The 19991-nt window shown below is 38.1% G+C and overlaps 1 protein-coding gene and 1 pseudogene across 5 annotated transcripts in view; both read right to left on the bottom strand.

Moving 5' to 3' along the window:
- PCDH9 (protocadherin 9) overlaps positions 1-19991 on the bottom strand; it is a 1088104-nt gene that overhangs the window by 70996 nt on the left and 997117 nt on the right. The gene's annotated exons all lie outside the window — the stretch shown is intronic.
- Positions 14733-16312, bottom strand: LOC142461544 (eIF5-mimic protein 2 pseudogene; annotated as a pseudogene).

Raw genomic sequence — 19991 nt, 5'->3', positions numbered from 1 at the left:
TAGAGGGAAGCTGCTTGGCTGGTCCTTCTTACAAGGGAAAGTGTGATTAAGGAGAGGGATGATCTCAGAGCCTCAAAACTATCGCAAACACCATCATTCAAAATGCATTCATTCTTCCCCGACTTCCTTATCGATTGTCTGGTTTTCCCATGCATGTGAGACAACAGGTGGAACTTACTTCTCAGTGTGACATCTGTGCTCTTTAACACTCGAAAGAGGTCTTTTGCAGATTTATTCAATGCAATAAATACATCCTTTGATTTCTTGATGGCTCATTTCATGGGCGTTGATGGTGGATCCAAGTAAAATGAAATATTGGCAACTTGGAACTTTTATTTTATTTATCCAGCTGTGTATTGGTCCCAGTGCGAGAATGATTGCTTTCTTTTCACTGAGGTGCGATCCACACTGTATTCTACAGTACAGTGATACCTTGCTTGTGGAATGGCATCAAGCACGAACTTTCCACATCTGGAACAGCAACATTAAAAAAAACATATCTACCTGAAGTTTGTAACTTTGGTTGAAAGTCAAAATGGATATCCGATTTGTAAAAAATCTGGATTGGCTACGAAGTGAGTCCCTCTGCTCATCTCACCTCGGACACAGTGGGGCGACATCTCTCTTGCTCATGGAAGTGCTCGTGTTAATGCGTTAAAACCTTCATGTGCAGCTGATTCCAGGAACCCAAGCAGAAAATGAACTTTGAGAATAATGAGGGCAACGAATGTCTAATTGTACTTTACACCATCGATGTATGTATGCATTGTGATAAGAGTTGTGTGAGCCCCAATAAAATGATTTAAAAGAAAAAGAAAATGATGGCAACAAATGTACAAATGTGTTTGACACAATGTATGTATGTATTTTGAAAGTAACTGTATGAGCCCCCAATAAAATGATTAATAAAAATATATACTAAAAATCACATTCACGTACAGTATTTTAAAAGCATCTCTGTTGTTAATGCACTGGATTTATGGTGTTTAGATAGTTTAAGGGATATTCACACAACCTAGGGCTGTTAACTTTGTGTTGAAGTATTTATATGAGTGTGATTTGGGGCCTCAGGACCAATTATTTGGTTCTATATTGTTTCTTATGGGAAAATATGTTCAGTTCTCAAACTTTCAAGAATTCAAATGTGAATTTGGAACAAATTGAATTTGAAAACCTTGACACTGTATCACTTTATTTGATTTTCATCAATACCTTCTTCAAGGCTGTTTGGTTTTCAGCAAGCACAGTTTTATAATCTGCATATTAAAACCTCCTAATGAGATTTTTTTCCCATCCTGATATAGAATTTTTCTTAATATAGTCCAGCTTCTCAGAATATTTACTCTGCTTGAAGTCTAAATTAGTACTGTGGAAGGTTAAAATTTGATATATAGCTTTCCTAATTTAAATTATTAAGTTTTTGGAATTACGATCGTTCATTCAGTTTTTGCTAGAGTTCATGTAACAAATTGTATGTTCATTGTTTTATTTATTCCATATCACTTTTGATGATTTACTGAGAGACTCGGATTATGAATACAGCTCATGCTTTAATGGAGCTATTGATATAGCTAATGATTTATTTTTCAAAAATTAAGTGTAAAATAAATTCAACTTTTGCTTAATAGAATGATTTGCTTCCAATTTGGTAAGAACACAAAACTGTCTTCTGTCTGTGGAACAATTCATTACTGGGCTCTGTCTGAACTGCAGTCTCAAATTCTTATGTATACTTCTCTCTGTGGATATAGAACTCTTTGCTGCTGTATTTTTATCTCACTGTCTCCAGAACTAGTAAATAGAGAATTGTAAATATTGCCTGCTTGGAAAAATTCCACCTGGCACAAATCAGTCACTTGGTGGTGAAATATTGTGAGCAGAAACAACTGGCAGGAAGGAAAATCCTCTTGTTAGAATCCAGAAGCACATAAGACCTCCACATTCATGTGAATTTTGCAAAAGAAAAAAAAATGCTTTTGAGGAGCTTTAGTGAAGCTTTGAAGGCAGCAACTTCCCCTTTGTACTCATTTCATCTGCTTTACTCACAGCCACATGCTCTGATCTGTAAAGTGCTGACTGTCATGTCCTCCCTATCTGTCTGGGCAAAATAGAACAAAGCAAGTTTACATGCAGAGTCCAGGCAAGCGTTTAAGTACTCTGCAGGGTACAAAGGAGAGTCGTGGCCCAGTGAGGAAGGGGAGAGAGAGAGCTGGGTGTTTGGGTTCCATTACTAAAATTTGAATATTAAACTCGGTTTGAGAGATTTTGTTTGTTTGTTTGCTGTTTTTCTAAATGTTATCCAAAGGAAAGCTGAAAGATATGAGCTTAAATAGTGGTTCCATCTGAGTTTCTGGGCAATTTATTGTACAGTGAGATGTATGCTTGCCAGACTTAAAAAAAAGAGAACTACTCTTTCCATTGTTTCAAACAGTGATGTTCGCCATGTTTTGTTATGAGTCAAAGAAACTCCACTGTGACTCTCTTGTTCTGAAGATGCAGGTATTTAAACATGCATGTGTGCATGGCCATGCTGCGTTTCCTTTCATTGTGCTAAAAGATTAACTAAGAGCTCAGAAGTTCTTGCAAGTGGCATATTTAAAACTAAATTTCATTTCACTCTCACTGATAAGTTATAATACTCCTTCTTAGAAAATACTAATGGGCAGGCCTTACAAGGGGATTAAGTAATGGTGAAAAGTGACACACACTAGAATTTAGATAAAAGGGAACATCGTGGAAAAGAGTGTGTCACTACCGCAGCTGAAAAAACTAATATAATGAGATCATACTTATGAAAAAGATAAAACATTAAAAGATTTTCTTTCTAATGAAATGTATTTCACTTAGTTATATCAAAAATACTCAGGTCTCCATCTCTCCTCTCTTACTCGGGCCACTGCTCTCAGTTCTATGCCTGCTGAGTACTTACATCCTTGCATAGACTCGCATCGCAAACTTGCTTCATACTATCTTAGCCTAGACAGGTAAGGTGAAAACCCCAATAGAAGCATACTCTAAATTAATCTGCCCTTTGACTATTGATGTTCCCCGTTGGATGTCCATTACAATTACTTCTCAAGCCGGATGTTTCCCAACTATTTTAAGCAAAACTATTTAAAATGTTTTAAACAACATTTGTTACATGAAATAACGAGTGTGGAAACCTACATACACCAAAGGCAGAGTTGAAATTTTATTGGAATGAGGTATTTCTTAAATTATTCACTTATAAAATAAATTAATCAGGACAAATGCTAAAGCATTAAAGGGCCTCAATCACTTAATAACTTTTAAATGCAATGTATTTGTGCATTTTATTGGATGGGGTTGTTCTTAAATTTTATTACATAAAATTTTAATCTGAATCATAAGTCAATATTAAATGTAAGTTAAATATTAATCTAAAATGGAAGATCCCTGAAGCATCTTAATAGAACCCTGCAATTTACTGAGTTAGTTGAAAATATTTTTTTAATGAATCTGCCTGACTCTTTAGACGTCTAACAAGGTCATCCATTTGTACAATACGCTTTCTTTTCCAATTCCTAGCTCTGATAGACACAACTGTGCTCTATTTCCTTTTAATCTCTCCTACATAAACTTGATAATGGCTCATATATATTTTTTCCTACATTTAAAATGACTTTAATTTTGCCAATGGTTTTATTTTTGGTCAGTCCTTCTGGCTTCAAAATTTTTTGAAGAGTTTTAAAAACCAATATTATATCAAAGGCAATAATGTAAACTCTTCAGGAAAGGCAAACCAAGCAAAGTGCAAAGGTAACGATGAACAGGGATTATAGAAGCAACTGTACGGGCTCTGGTTAGAGAAATTTAAGGATAACTCTTTCTGAGAAGAAGGAATTACTGGAAAATGGTGAGCCAAGCTGCTTATCTACTCCGGCAATATACACTAAGCACCTGGTGCGGTGGGGGTGGGGAAAACAAAATCATCCACACCTGTTGCCATCAGTTGATTCCAAATTAAGACAAAGTACTAAATGCAAAAAAACACACAAAACAAATAGGAAAGAGAAGGGGGGGGGGCATTTCTTATTTTCTTATGTTTTGTCTGTAAAGGAAAGTAAAAAGGAAGGAGAAGAACGCCAGTGAAGAGTGAGTGGGGAGACGGTGCACAGAAGAGGACGGAAAGGGGAAGGAGAGAGGGAAACATAAGTTAGATCTTCTGATACCAAGGAATTCACAGCCTCTCAGGGGAGAATAGCAAAGCTCAAACGTATGAAAGGCAAATTGTAGTAGGGATTTCAGAAGAATAGAAGGAACTAAATTCAGAATTACCCAAACTTTCATAAAGAAGTTTGCATCAAGACAAAGCTTGGGTACAATTTGAAGAGTGAAAACAATCATGAATAGCCTTCTTATCAGAATGGAGGGTAGCATAATAAAAGCAGGAAGATAAAATGTTTGAATGAAGATATATGTGAGATCAGAACATTTAATCAGGGAGTTCTTAGGATTAGTAGTTGGGAGCTAAACTATGAATGGTGAACTGTTAATGAAACTCTGTGTTTAACCAATAATTACAGGTGAACATAGTCTAACAGAGTTTAGTCACAGTTGCCCAAGAGAGTAAATGAATATGCCAGTTACTGGTTTTTAGTAAATCAATCCAGCAGAATCTCACATCCTTTAAGGTGAGCCTCAGTTCCTCACAGGAGGTGGCTAAAAAATATCAGAATATATTAAATATACTTGAAATGCACGTGTTAAAACTTCTGGTGGCAAAATTGCATGTGAAGATGGAACCATACCCAATAAACCTTCTCAGATCACTATTTCTTTTCTTTTTTGTTTTACTAAATCCCTTTATTGGGGGTTCTTACCTACATTATCACATTATATATTTTTCTTATACTATAAAATGATAATGAATAGAAATGATCCCTTAAGCAATGTATATTAGATTACTGAGAATATCCTTTGTTTAAGCCCCTTTGTGCACTATCATAAAACTTTATCTACAAAGCAGAAAATGACAAACTTTATATAACCACAAAATCATCAGTGTGGGACTTATTCCATTGTGTACTTACTTAGCAGAAACAGATTTTCTTTCTTTTTTTTTTATTCACACCAGCAGCCTTACATCATTTATTGTTAAACTTGATTAGGAAGCAAAAAACCATGGAATAAACCAGAGTATTTGCCAATAGAAGTTCAAGTCATCAGATGGGGACAAAAGTCATGATTTGAGCCTGGGAAAATGCGGCCATGCGTGCCACCCTTCAGGGGACTCCTTACAGCCCCAGCTTGGTTCTTCTCCAATGTCTTCTCTTGGAGTTGTACCTGATTTTATTACCGGTTTTCATTCAAATCCATTGGGGAATGGGCCGATTCTGCTTCTGTTTCTTGGCCAGGAATCTCTTAATCCTGAAAGTCTTATGAGATGACTTGGTGAAGTCGGAGCACCACCACACTCGGGGTGGCAGAGAAATGGAGAGCCAGAAACAGATTTTCAAGTATAATCTATATCATATAGTTTAAAGGTATTTTCTCCATAGGGTCATTCCTGAAGAAGGCTCACAAGAAACTTAATTATATTGTCAGAGAAAATAGCGTGAATGTACTGCTTCTATAAACCAGCATAAAAATATTTATCAGCTATGTATGCAGACCAGTGCAACTGAATGGTGATTGTACTTAAATGTAAATTTGATAAGATGTAGCCCTTATAATTAAATTATTTACCAAAATTCAGTTTATATCGATGATTTTAGAATGAAAATTTTTGAATATAATTTTATAATTTCTCTCATCTGATATGCAGTGAGTCATTAACATTTCAATTGAAGAACAGCTGATAATTTAAAGGGAAATACAGGTTTTATCAAATGTTAAATGCCTGGTCATTTTCATTTTAATAGCCCACCAGGAGTAAGATTTCAATTATTTTTTGATTTTGTATCACTCTTTCACTAGAAATAAGGCACTTAAAATATTAGCAATTCTTTAACAAATTTTGTATGGTTATCCTCACATAGAAAAAACCCTTAAAATCTCTTACACCTTTCATTATTTTAGCTTATATTGCATAGTGGAAAAGGGCCCTAGGTACTTTTAAAAATGAAAAATTGTTCAATCATTGGCAAATGGCAAACTATTTTAAAATATTAGAAATAAATATCAAGGACCATTTTTTTTCAGAATGTGAATTTATGCTTAGAATATTTAGTAAAACTGATTTAATTATATTAACTATTGCAAAACTGTAAGCAACCAGATTTCAAATATTGGTATGTGACTTAATATTGCAGAGAAAATAAAGAGAACCATCCCCCCTCCCACACAAGATAAACGGAGAGGGGCCTTCAGAGAGACTTTCCTGTCACCAAACCGTCACACCATGATGGTCTCAGGATACTGGTTTGTTGGCTGTGTTATTTTGCACAAGAAGCAAAATAAACCTCTCCTAAAATGATGTACAGCAAGTAGTCCCTGAATTAACATAACAAGATGTCATATTCATGCTTCACTTAAAGTATTGCTCCTCTTTTTTGTGGAACCCCCTCCCCACCCCCATACACAAAACTTCCCACTGCTGCCCAGTCAACGATTTCATTTCCTCTGATGTCATCTAGGAAGAACCTTTATGTTCCTGGCAAACATCTCTAACATGGGGATTTCATAGTCGCGGGGCTTCCTTTTGGCCTCTTTCAAATATAATTATATAAAATATTACCAGACTAAAATCAAAAGTGAAAAGGGAAACAGCTGGTAGGTACGGAGTGACTTGTTTTCACTACCGCATCATAAAATTACCTGCACTTGGATGTTTAAGTAGGAATCCTGGTGGTGCCTGACGCTGTGTTGTACTGCTAACACAAGGTCAGTGGTTCTAAACCACCAGCTACTCTGCAGGAGAAAGACAAGGTTTTCTACTCCCCTAAAGAGTTAGGTCAGAAACGTCCTGGGGCAGTTCTCCTTGTCCTGCTGAGGCAAAATAAGATTGAATTGACTTGATGGCAGTAAGTGGATGCTTAACAGTTTTAAAAAACACACCCAAAATTAACATCTTTATCTTGTCTTCCTTTCTTTCTGTTTTCTCCTGAAAGACAGTTGAGCCATGGGGGCTGGACTGTGTCTTAGTTTGAAGGCATGTCAGCATTCCACAAGGGCCTTTGACATTCTTCATTAGCTTTACATAATTAAAATGTAGCACCTGAAATAAATCAACGTATTGGATGATTGCCTTAAAACTTAGGAGAGTTGCCGAGTTTCGTGGGTTAGGGTTTGTTTTTTTTTTCCTTCCCAGAATTCTGGGGTTATCACTCATAATAGAGGAAACTATAGCATAAAGGGGTGGGGGGTGGGAATCAGAAAGTTCCTAAAAATAAAATAGAAAGCCCTCAGGAGCCCTTTCAGAACAACAATAAAAAGTATTGCTAGCTGTAAAATTTGTAAGCAGGTTCCATCCTGTCGGCACAGAAGCAATGAAGATGAATTACATTCTAGCAGAAACATTGGGACTGTCTGGTAACGTAGTGGCAAATCTATCTTTGAGGATAAAACACAACTATTTCTTCCCTGTATCAAGTTGAAGGTGTCAGAACAGGAAGACATGAATGAAATGGAAACCAGGCTCCTTTTTAGATAATTTGGAAATCATCGTTTCAACCACTCGGGTCGCTGATGGGGGCATTGTTTGGGCTACTTAGTTTTCAGACTCTCTATATTAGCCTTTCAGCTCATCATGTCTAGTATGAAATTATATGCTTTAAAGTTCTAAGCAGAAAAACGTTTAATACCCACTAGAGGAATATGAGTGACGGCGATGGCAGCTATTTCTATCTCTTCTAAATAGTTTTAGGTGTGATGGGAAATCGAGTTTAAGGTTTGTTTGGCTAGATGAAGGTGCTTTTGTCTCAAGAAAAAGGACATTGGTCTATGAGGGGTTTTGGCAGCTGCTAGGCAATGCTGCGGAGGACCTACAGCAGCCCTGCTCCTCAGAGCCTCCTCTGCACCAGAGCCCAGAGCATCTGGCCTTGGGTATTAAGTGCACAAGTTGGAAAAGCCATGCTGCTAAATGAGAAATACTCATCTAAGTATCATGTTACAGAAGTTAAAGCCCAGAGTGATGGAAAGTTATACATTTAACAGCAAACCTTTCATATCCTAAGTCAAAGTCAGCATATGCGAAATTAAACTCACACCAGCAGCTGAAAGGGGGATGGTGTTTATTAAACCTTAACTGTGATTCTCAAAGGACGTTTTGGTGTGCAATATGCCTACACTCCACTTGATTTTTTAATTTAAATGTGAAATTCAGTTTTTTTTATTTTTATGTTTAAGAATTTAATTAAGAGAGAATCTGAAAAAAAAATGTGAGCAAGTATTTACAGAGATTTTCTTGGACAATCTCTGAAAGTTGGCCTTTTTATGGGGGTATTCAAATGTCCTAACCGTAATGAGTGTGGCTTGAGTCAATTGCACATTAAAAATTGAAGGTAATATTAGGTTCTCTGAAAATTGTTGAAAATTGCCATAATTCATTTTCCTGAGTCTCACTGATTGATTGCATAAAAGCAGTAGTGGAATTCAAGGTGAATGGAAATAAATGTTAAATGAAGGTTCTTTTCAACCTCATCGATACCTTTCTGATACACTTTTTCTTTTCTTTTTCTTTTTTGAAGTTACAGAGACAACTATCAGGAATCAATCCTCAAGCCATTGCTCAGCAATATACTGAGTATTTATTTTGAGTAGCTAGCAATCACTAGGGTCCTGACTTCTAGCAGCTGAGCTAATGTCTGAAGGCACACCATGGAGAACAATAGGTCACTAAGAGAAAATGAAGTGGAGCTACCACTGAGTTTCATCAAGTCAGCGCATGTAGCCCAGCTTTGGATGCCTGATGAAGTAATCTGCATAATAACATGACCCTGGTGTGTTTCTATTAAGTCAATGGACCATTGACTATGCACAAAGGCACCACTGGCTGGAATTAAGCAGGCTGGATCAACAGCCCCACAATGACTTTACTCATCCGACAGGAAGAGTTGTGAACTAATCTCATAATTATACCCTCTTGCTCCTCCACTCAGTTCAAATTTTATCTGTTGGCAGTAAAATAAGTATCATTCCAAGTATAATTCTATTTAAATGAGTTAAAACACACTGCTGCAATTATTTGTGTATACTGTGTAGATTAAAGGAGTGTAAATAATTATTAATTCAAATTAATTATTTTAATGCAAATATAAGCCAAAACAAACAATGACACTATTCATGTGGCTGTAAAAATAGGTGAATATGTCATTTGATTAGATAGCAATAAATGCACGTCTATTATGACTTTGTCAGAATAGGGTTCTCTCTTTTGTAAACAATGGGTCACTCATTTGTTATTTTCAGTATCAGAAAATCATAGTGATGATGAGAATTCAAAGTTGACTTCTTGTGATAAATATAAAAGGGTCTATTTCAGAATGTTTGCTATGCCAAAGTAATTCTGGGACCTACATACACCTACACACACATCAACTGAAGTTATTAGTTGGCACCAAAACATATATTTTAATGAAAAATATTATTTTACTTTTAAATGATTCAAGAATTTGGATTTAAATAAATATATACACACATATATACATATGACAAATATATTTAAAATATGTATAGGTTACAATTGTGTTAACAACTGCCTTCAGTACTGTTTGAGTTACTCAAAATTCCACATTCAGCTGATTTTATGTTAAATAACATTTATAAGTTTGGAATTAAAAAAAACATAATTTCCAACATTGGATTTTATTTAGTTGATAGTAATATTTTGACAAAGAAAAACAATCTCTTTAACTTTACAGGTCAGGATTTTGGATTTATCATCTGACTTCAATATCATCTTGAAGTGCTATTAATACACATATATTTTGATTAGGATTGTTAAAGAACAAAATGCTATTAAAAAATTAAAAAGACAAACAAATAGAAACAGCTGCTGTCCAGAATATTCTGCATCATAGTGAGCCCCTGTGTTTGTTTTTTTTCTTAAAGGAAAAAAAAAAAACAGTTTAAAGTTAACAAAGAAATGTGCTATTATTTTTTAAGTCTTGTGAGGTGGCATTTTCAGTTATCTTTTTTCACCAATATTCACTTTTTCCCCTCCATGAAATCTCCAGAGGAAGTCACTGAAATAGATATATTAACCATACAAAAGAAATTCTAGGTCCATGATAATTAAAAACAAACAAATGCTAATTAGGATGCAGCAAAAGGCAGACTATGCAGTCTTTATGGGAAATTAAGGAACTATAACCAATCCAGTGTTAGCAAGTGGAATATATCATCATCATTAAAAAGCCCAGGTCAATAAGGACTACTAATTGTATATAGAGTCCCAATTAGAATGTTCTGATTCCTTAATATTTTCAGCAATTTTTACTTGGCTGAGATTTAAAATTTGTTCTCTCTCCTCTCTTTTCTTTCAAATCATTCTATTAGAACTGAATCCAGACGTTACACCATAGCATAGTTCAATCATATCAAGCATTATTGTACAATTCTTACCAAAATCACACTCAAAACATTTTCTTCCATTGAGGGAGTACTTGAGTAGAGGCCCAATGTCCTTCTGTTATCGTAATACTTAACATATCAATAGACGTACATAGATCCATTTCTCTATCACTTCATATACATAAATTTACATATGTACATGCCTGTATTTAGACCTCTATAAATGTACTTGGCCTCCTAGTTCTTTTATCTATTTCCTTTTATTTCCCTCTTGCCCCACTATCTTCTTCAGCCTTCATTCAGGTTTCAGTAATTCCTCTCGTCTACATTGCTCTTGATCAATCCCCATCAGGCATTCTATGCCCTATTTCCCATTGATTTTAGATCACTTGTTGTACTCTTGTCCCTGGGTTGGTTGACATCCCCTTCCTTTCCCTCACCTCCCCCTCTCCCATGTTGCCCCACAATCATTGGTCCCGTTGTTTTCTCCTCCAGATTGTTAACCCCACCTATTTTATCTAGATAGACATGCAGAGACAATAAGCACAAAAATAAGACAGAGAAAAACAATACAACAAAAGAAAAGAAGAAAACAAAACCAACGACAAAAGAAGAAGAAATCCTGGCATTCTGTGATGCTCACCTCCTCAACAAGAGCACTGAAGACAAAATGTGTGCATAAGCACATGTGATGAAGAAAGCTGATGGTGCCTGGCTATCAAAAAATATAGTATCTGGGGTCTTAAAGGCTTGAAGACAAACAAGTGGCCATCTATCTGAGAAGCAACAAGACCACATGGAATAAGCATACCAGTCCGTGTGATCATGAAGTGTCGAAGGGATCAGGTATCAGGCATTAAAGACCCAGAACAAAACATCATATCAATGTGAATGAGGGAGAATGTGATGTGGAGACCCACTGTCCATATGTAGACAATTTACAGAAGGGTCACAAGGAAGAGACAAGCCAGTCAAGGTGCAGCATAGCACTGAAGAAACATACAACTTATCTCTAATTCTTTAATGTTTCCCTCCTCCCACCCCCACCATCATGAGCCCAATTGTACCATACAATCTGGCTAGACCAGAGCATGTACATGGATACAGATAAAAGCTAGAAACACAGGGAATCCAGGATCGATAAACCCCTCAGGACCAATAAGGAGAGTAATGATACCAGGAGGGTAAAGGGAAGGTAGGGGGGGGGGGAAAGTAGAACTGATCATAATGATCTATATATAACTCCCTCCCAGGGGGAACAACAACATAAAAAATGGGAGAAGGGAGACTTTGGACAGTGTAAGACATGAAAAGGGCTCAAGTTGAAAGAAAATATTTTGAAAATAGCGATGACTATAAATGTGCTTGACACAATGGATAGTTGGATGGATTGTGATGAGAGCTGTATGAGCGCCCAATAAAATGATAAAAACAAAACAAAAACATTTTCTTCCTTCTTGTACTCCTTGATATCAGCTTCCCACTCTCTTATTTTCACTTCTCTACCAGCTTTCTTATCAACCCAACTAGATTCTCTGTAAAAGACTATGGATGGAAGTTTTTCATAGGTAGATTTGAAAATGAATATTGAATATTTGAAATGAATATTATGAAAAGAACACCCATGTTGTTTGTCTAAAAAGATGTAAACTGAATGCAGAATTTTCTCACTGGGGTGAAAAAAATTCATGTTTCTTTTTATCTCCCCTATCACATCTGATTTTCCTAAGTCCTCACTTGCAAGCCCGTCATTCTTGACTTCACCACGGAATGAAAACTAGAGAGTAAGCATTTGAGCATACAGACCCCTGGGGTTAAACATGCAAGAAAATATGTTAACATATAAGAAGTGGCCCAACGCCCAATAACACCCAATACATTCAATTGTTATAAATGATATTTACATTGATGAATAGGAATTGCTATAGAATATTTCACTTTTAATTTGATAACAACATAGTAATGCCTTTTGAGACTTTAGATACTTGTACAGTTTAATTTCCAAGCAGGATTTTTATAACAAATTACTTTTAACCAAACAGTATCTTGAAAATATATTTGTATGTAAAACTCTGGAAATAGCTCAGGAGCTATTTATTTGTAAGGCCTTAACTTACATTATGACAACAGAAAAGACAGGTGGTAGAAGATAACTGAACCAGAGAAGTGCCGCATTCACTTCATATCTATACTCCTGTAACTGCTGCTGAGAAACACCTCAAAAATTCCATTACCAGAAAACCCCAATCTCATTGCTGTTAATTCCAACTCATTGTGTCCCATCGGTCATAACAGAATTACCTCCAAAGGGTTTGCCAGGCAGCGCCTTCCTGGCAACAGACTGCCATCCCTTCCTCTGAGAAGCTGGCAGATTCAGACCACCAACCTTTGGATTCGCAATTGAGCATTAAAATCACGACACCATGCGGTCTTCTAACTACTGTAACAGTGTAGATAAAATTTGCCATGAAAAGCCTATATGATGTAGGCATGTAGGTGGATGTAAGAATAAGGACAAAGGCGATGTGGCATCGGATCTACAGCTCATTTACATGACTATGTGTGTAATTTCAAATTTAGTTTCCTTCAGCTTCAAACAGAGTTCTCTTCAACCTGTTTCATTTGCTAACTTTTTCATTTGCTCAAGAAATACTTTCCCCCTGTGTAACAAGAGAACCTCTACAACGCTATAGAATGGGCTCTCCACTCAAGCATTTCACTCTAGAAGAAAGCCTGCCTACTTGCTGGAAGGCTTTCATAAGATGAATGCTCTGCTTTCCTTTATTGCGCTGTGCAGATTTGGCACTGTTTCATAATGTGAATGTTTGTGGTGACCCTGCAGCGAGTAAGTCTGTGGGCACCATTGTTCCAAGGGCAGGTGCTCACTTCATGTCTGTACTACTTTTTGGATGCGTCTCACCAACTGGTCCTAATGCTACTGTCCTCTTAATGCAGTGTAGTGTAGACATACATAACTCCCTTCTGGCAATAGTCAATTTATTGTGGTTGCCTAAAACCAAACCTACCTGATTCCTCACCAGGATGCCTGTGACTATTGTTCGTGGTCTGGGAGTGGGCTCTGAGGCCTGTGCACAACCGCAGGAAACACCGCCTGGTTCTGTGCTAGCCTTACACTTGTTACATTTATAGCCACTGTTGTTAAATTGTAGCTTCCGCATCAATCAATCTGGCTGAGGGTCTTCCTCATTGAGCTTCCCCTCTACTTTGCAAGCATGATTTCCTTCTCCAGGGCCTGGTCTCCCCTGCTAACATGTCCAAATATTTTAAATGAAATCTCACCCTTCTTGCTTCTAAGAAGCATTCTTACAGTGTTGCTGCCAACATAGATTTCTTTGTTTTTCTGGAAACCCAGGATACTTCACCAGCCCCATAACAAAAACAAATTAATTCTGCTTAGGTCTTCCTTATTCAGTGTCTAACTTTCACACGCATAGGTGATGGAAAATACCACGATTTGGGAAGGCACAGTTTAGTCCGCAAAGTAGCATCCTTGCTTTCCAACCCTTTAAGGGGGTCTTGTGAAGCAGATTTACCCCATGAAATGCACTGTTCAAGCTGCTTACTGCTGCTCCCATGAAACTGATTGTGGATCCAAGCAATAGGAAATCCTTGAGAACTTCCATAATTTTTCCATTTATCAAAATCCCCCCTATTGGTCCAGATGTGAGGGTTTGGGCTTTCTTCCCACTGAGTTATTAGCAATCCTGAAGATCTCAATCCTTGATCTTCATCAGTAAGGGCTTCAAGTTCAATACGGTCAAGCACCCAAAGTGTGCCACGTGCATATCCAGGCTGTTACCAAGCTTTCCTCCGACCCTGACCCAGCATTCTGTGTCATGTAATCATCTCTCTCAGATGATTTCCTCGGCGGCATACAGACTCAATAAATATGAGCGGATACAACCCTGAGGAATACTTTTCTTTCTTTCTTTGAGAAACATGTTTCTTGATAGTAACCCATGCAGCATTCTCTTCATTTACTTAGACTCTTGAAACGTACGTGGCAGGAGCACCTCAGACGGACCCTGCGTAGGAAAATCAGCAAGTTGAGAAGGCTGTATCTTGCCCAGTGCTTGAAGGCTTGCTCTGTCATCGGCTTCACTACTCCCCAAGAGGCCCCCCAACCCCTCACACAGATCCCTTCTGCATCTCTAGTCTGATGACAACTGGTTCTAGAATTTCTATTCTGCCATCTCCTCATTGGCATATGAAATGATCATCTCCAATGGATCAAATCAGGACTTCTGGTCTTGGAGTTCTTCCAGGTGGTTCCTTTGACCTCCTCTGGACGACTGGTTCTGAACGCACTGGATGGCCAGGCCTGCCTTGGTGAAACAATTGGTGGTGATGGGTTCACAGCTTTACTTACTGGAAGGCATGAAAGTCCCCTCGCTGTTATCTGTGCTGGCTCTCTGAAGACTTACAGCTACTGCAGTGGGGATCTTTTTCATTTATCCATGATTTGAATGGCTTTACTAAAGACCTATTGAGAGACCTTCTTTAACCTTATGCTTATTATAAAGGCTATTAAAGAACAGATACACTGAGTGTTCCATTAGCCAGAAGAACGCAAGTCAATATATCTCATTTATTCCTCTCCTTGCAACAAGCCTTTAAGAACTTGGGGAAAGAATCCCTTCAAGAACAGCAGCAAGTTTTTAACTTCATCTGGAAAAACCTTTCTCGAGGTACTTGTAGAGCCTGATTAACTTGCTAAAACTCTGAGCAGATGTTTGCACGGTCTCTAGGTCTTCTTGTACTGGGAACATACAGACATCTGTAGCCATCATGTCATCTGCCAGTGTGCCACCTGGGGCGAGCAGGCCACTGGTCACCAGACTGTCAAAGAGCATTTCTGCCTCTCAGGGTTCATCAGGTTTTGTTCCAGAAGCATCAGGAAACTTTGCTTCTGCTTCTCCATCATTGGTAGCTTCAGAAAAGTGTGCAACAGTCCAGCCTTAAAACAGAATAGGGACAACCCTCTCATTTTTACCTGTTCTTCTAGTTTTAAAATACTGGACAGAGAATGTGGTGTTTGATTATTCATAAGAGGCAAATTGAAGGGGGGAAATTAAAAGAGCCTTAAATCCTCCATGTGTTGGCAACTGTAGCAGTTCTTATTGCACAATTGGAATTATCCTTCCGTTCTGCTGGCTGTAATCGTCACAGAAGCAGGGCCCCACACTTTTCTGCCATGGCCCTACTGGGTGGGTTTGAACTGACAACTTTTAGCTTAGTTATGAACGGTAAAGCATTTATGTTACCCAGAGACCCTAAATGTCACTTCAATGCATTTAAAAATGAAGTGTGTTTAGTACTGTCGCTCAGTACAAATGAAGGACGCAACAGGTTCTACAATGAGTAGATGGTCTCTGTGTTTTATAAATGAATCATGTGTTCTAAAACTCCCATGAAATCTTGAAACTCAGTCTCCCCATTTCAAGCAAGTTCTTCCTTTTCAAAAGCTCCGCATTCAATAATACATCATTTAGTTGAAACCATTGTTTCAAGGGCGAGAGCTACAGCTCATAGAAGAATTTGACTTAATTGTTTCAACATTAGTTAAATGTGTATTCCATGCAGGGTGCTACTCTTGACGCCCTTATCCCTGGAAGATCTCAGCATTATGAATCTTGACCGGGATTCCAGAAGTGGAAACCCTGTTGACCATATCGGCTTGGAAAGACACTCCACAGGGCAAGCCCTCTGTCCATGAGCACAGTGGACTTTGTCACTGCGTGAGAAAAAGGAGCTATTAGCTTATTAAGTGCCAAGAGCTGAAGGTATGCGTATAAATACCTTCTCTCTTTTTCATGCTGCTTTGTGCATGTATTTGATTGTATATCTGTGAGTGAGGGGTATGTGTGTACATATGAAGAGTTATGTATGTCTGTATTGTGGTGTGTGTGTATACAGGCTTGTATTTTGCTGTTTTGCACATGCATGTGTTTGGAGAGAGGACCAAGTGAGGTAGAAGAGTGATAAAATATCCACCACATCAGCTTGTCATCGTAGCCCTGTGCTCAGTATGAGCAACATTCGAGGCACGTTATATATTTGATACCTCCTGGCATCTGTAAAGAGAGACAGTTGAATAAAGCGTCTTATTTTGGGGGGTGGGCTTTGTGACAACAATCCAAACACTTGTGGGGTTTGTTCTTCATCTTATCAGATTTTCTATTGTCACCCTCCCTCTCTTTGTCAGAATTAAAAAGCGCAGCATGTTTGCTTTCACCTTTTCAGCCTTTGGCATAAATGAAAAGGACCACGATGAAGATTTTCCACTATAACATCCAGCTCAGGTGCTAACCAGAAATCATTTGGAGACTATACGTCTATGTCAGGCTACATGAAAATAAAAAGGCAAACCCTGAACTTACAATAACGAAAGCTATAAGGTATAAGCTTGATATTCGAAGTGTATGTCTCTTGGTTTACCACACCAGATACACATTTAAAAGTTAAGGGAAAATTATGGAGAAGACTATTCTACGTAAGTTCCTCTTGCTTCTTTTGTAGATTCAATATTACCATTCTGGTGAAGACTATGCTAAGCCCTTCTTGTTTATTTTATAGATTCAGGACTACCTCCTTAGAGCATTATGTCATGAAATATGTAAAATCCAGATGGTAGAGATAGATTTTGACTGTTTCATATAAAAATGTACATGACTATGAGTGACTATAATTATACATGTGAACATATTCTCCATACATAATGTATGATTTCCCTCCATGCCCACACACATATTTCCATGAACATACATATCTCAAGGTTGTGCATAATGATGTTGGGTCTATTACTTTTTAAGATTCTATAGCAGCAAAGTCTACTTTCTCATTCATTCCTCCTCGTGTGCTTATTTTTTTTAATATGTAAACAAATGCATTCATACATTGGATTGTTTGAACCTATCAATGATTTGATTATCTACAAAGAGCTAGGTTCCTTTAGTCATGGATTTAAAGGGAGGAAGAAGCCCGAACTATTCAACCATGTTTGACGGTCAAAAAGTCCAACTCTCTGCCTGATTACAATGCTATCTATATCCCTCAACTCTGGCCAGAGAGGATTCCCTGGAGGCTTAATCCATGTGCAGACCCTGCAAATGGATTTTCAGCTTCCACTGTCATCCAGACCCTTCTGAAACCAGGTGTTCAAAATTTACACTCTGATACCTTTCTCTCCTTCAGATGTGGATTTTACTATTGACAATCCTTCGATCACACAGGCAGGTGTGGCTGCAGAGATGTGGGGAGTTAACAATGAGTACAAGCAGGAAGAACACATTCTAAAATTCATTCTGGTGATGCTCACACAACTCTTATTAATAAGATTGAGCTACCAAATTGTATGATTTGTGAATTATGTGCTAATAAAATGGGTAGAACAAAAATACCCTCAAACTTAAACTCGCTGTTATTGAGTCAATACCAACTTTTTGTGACCCTCTGATTGACCAGGAGCTTAATGAAACGCCTTTTCTTTTTCATTGGGACTTTGATATTGGTTGTAACCAGTATCTGTTAAGACCTTTATGCAGAAGAGAGTTGAGTTCATTTGAATAACTGTCTGAAACATGGTCTTGCCCAGAAGTAAATTTGTTTTTAAGTCACCTTTTAAAATTTAATTTAATTAAGCTACATAAGGAGCTGATTAGTCATGCCTCTTTTCTACACTCTGGATTTAGTCGCTTAATCTTCTGGCAGCTAGAAAACTTCTTTGCGTATTATCAGTGTACATAGAAAATGGAATAAATAATAAGTGAAACCCCACTGCAGATTTAGGCTGGAAAATATCTCTATACAAGGAGGAAAAATAACTGGAGATGAGAAAGTACTAGATGCAGCCATAGCCTTCAAATATCATGAGTTGCAGATTGATTTTCTTGCATTTTCTGCAGAGCCCATGCAAAGATTATGCAGAAAGCAGGAGAGAACGTAATTGCACAATGGTGATGTGAACCGAGTGCTCGTGCTGCATGAAGGCTCTGATGCCAACTAGTTTGCAACCAGGAAACTTCCCGCAAATGCTTCCACTTCTTAAATTCTCCACTTCTGCTTTTCAGAAAAAAAATAAAAAAGAGTTCTTCCTCAGAAATGGCTTTTAGACACGCGAGCCCGTGCTAGACCATAAGGAACACAGCAGAAACGAGCATCGCTTCTTTCTCTTTATTCTGAGCACACGCGCCACACCCAAGTCAGACTATCCCATTTGTAAGGACCTACTTAGGACCTCGAAAAGGGGAAATCTCTTGGCAACAGACAGCCTCGTCTTTCTTCCAGGGAGTGCCTAGTGCTTTTGAACAGCTGATCTCATGGCTAGCACCCCAACATTTTACAGTCTAAAACTACATACAGCTCTCTCTTGTGTCTGTTCAGAACCTTTCCTCCTTCGCTTTCTCTTTTGGCTCCTCAAATGGCAAAGTGAAGCCCCGGCAGCAGGCAGGGGATGTTAGGGTACAGATGCCTCTTGGAGAAATGTCATCTAATGGCGTTTGTAGTGCAAGTGATCTCTACCTCTAGAGAGCAGGGCCGTCTGACAGTTATTCTGGAGTCATCTTGGTGTATTAGAAGCAGTTAGTTCTCCTCCTTAGACACTTGTCAATACATGCAGATGATGTTCTAACTGGCACACTGTCACCAGCTATATCACATCAGGAATAGCTGAGTAGCTGGGAAAACCCGCCTTCCAACCCAAGTGAGACACTCTCTCTCTGGAGGGATCAGACTTCTTTGGAATAAATGTTATTTTTATTCTTTCAAATGTATAATCTAGAGCTGAATCAAGAAAGAAGATTCTGTCTGGGACATGATTTCACGGAATGACCAAACTTTGGTGCCCTAATTGCCCTTCTTGCAGAGAATCAGACCATTTCATTGAGTAAAGTAGACTAATAGAGGCAATGATCAATTACATTTCTTTTTTCTTTCTTTCTTTTTAAGGAATACGGTTGGCCAGTATATATAAATTACAATTACAGAACTACTCTGGCTGTGATTTTTCTCTTTTTTGGTTACGTAGTTCACTTATCTACTGTCTTCAGTGCCAAGGATGGCATGTCAGCTCCGTATTCTGCTTCACAGGAGAAGGCTCTGGGCATTTGCTTCTGTAAAGATTCTAGCCATGAACACTTTCCGGAGGGGGTAGTAAGGGGGATGGTCTCCCTCACACGAGGTTGCCATGAGTCACAACTGACTTGAAAGGAACCAACAAACCACACGCCCCATGTGTAGAACCACACACTGTATATCTGTGTGTCCCAATAGACGTTTAGCAACAAAATGAGTGCTTTCAATGATTCTGTAATAGACATTAATAAAATGAAAAGATATCACTTAGGTAACCTCTGATAAACTGCAGGGCTTGAAGCAATTGGGATCTATTGTCTCACAGTTCAGGAGACGGGAAGCAGCAGGTTTGAGCCGCTTTGCTTGGTGCCACCGATGCTGAGGAAGCATGTGCTCCGGCTGCACTCCTCCTGGGGTCGTCA

This window comes from Tenrec ecaudatus, chromosome 11 (genome assembly GCF_050624435.1).
Source record: "Tenrec ecaudatus isolate mTenEca1 chromosome 11, mTenEca1.hap1, whole genome shotgun sequence".
Classification (NCBI taxonomy): domain Eukaryota; kingdom Metazoa; phylum Chordata; class Mammalia; order Afrosoricida; family Tenrecidae; genus Tenrec; species Tenrec ecaudatus.
This window is presented reverse-complemented; position numbering and strand designations above follow the sequence as displayed.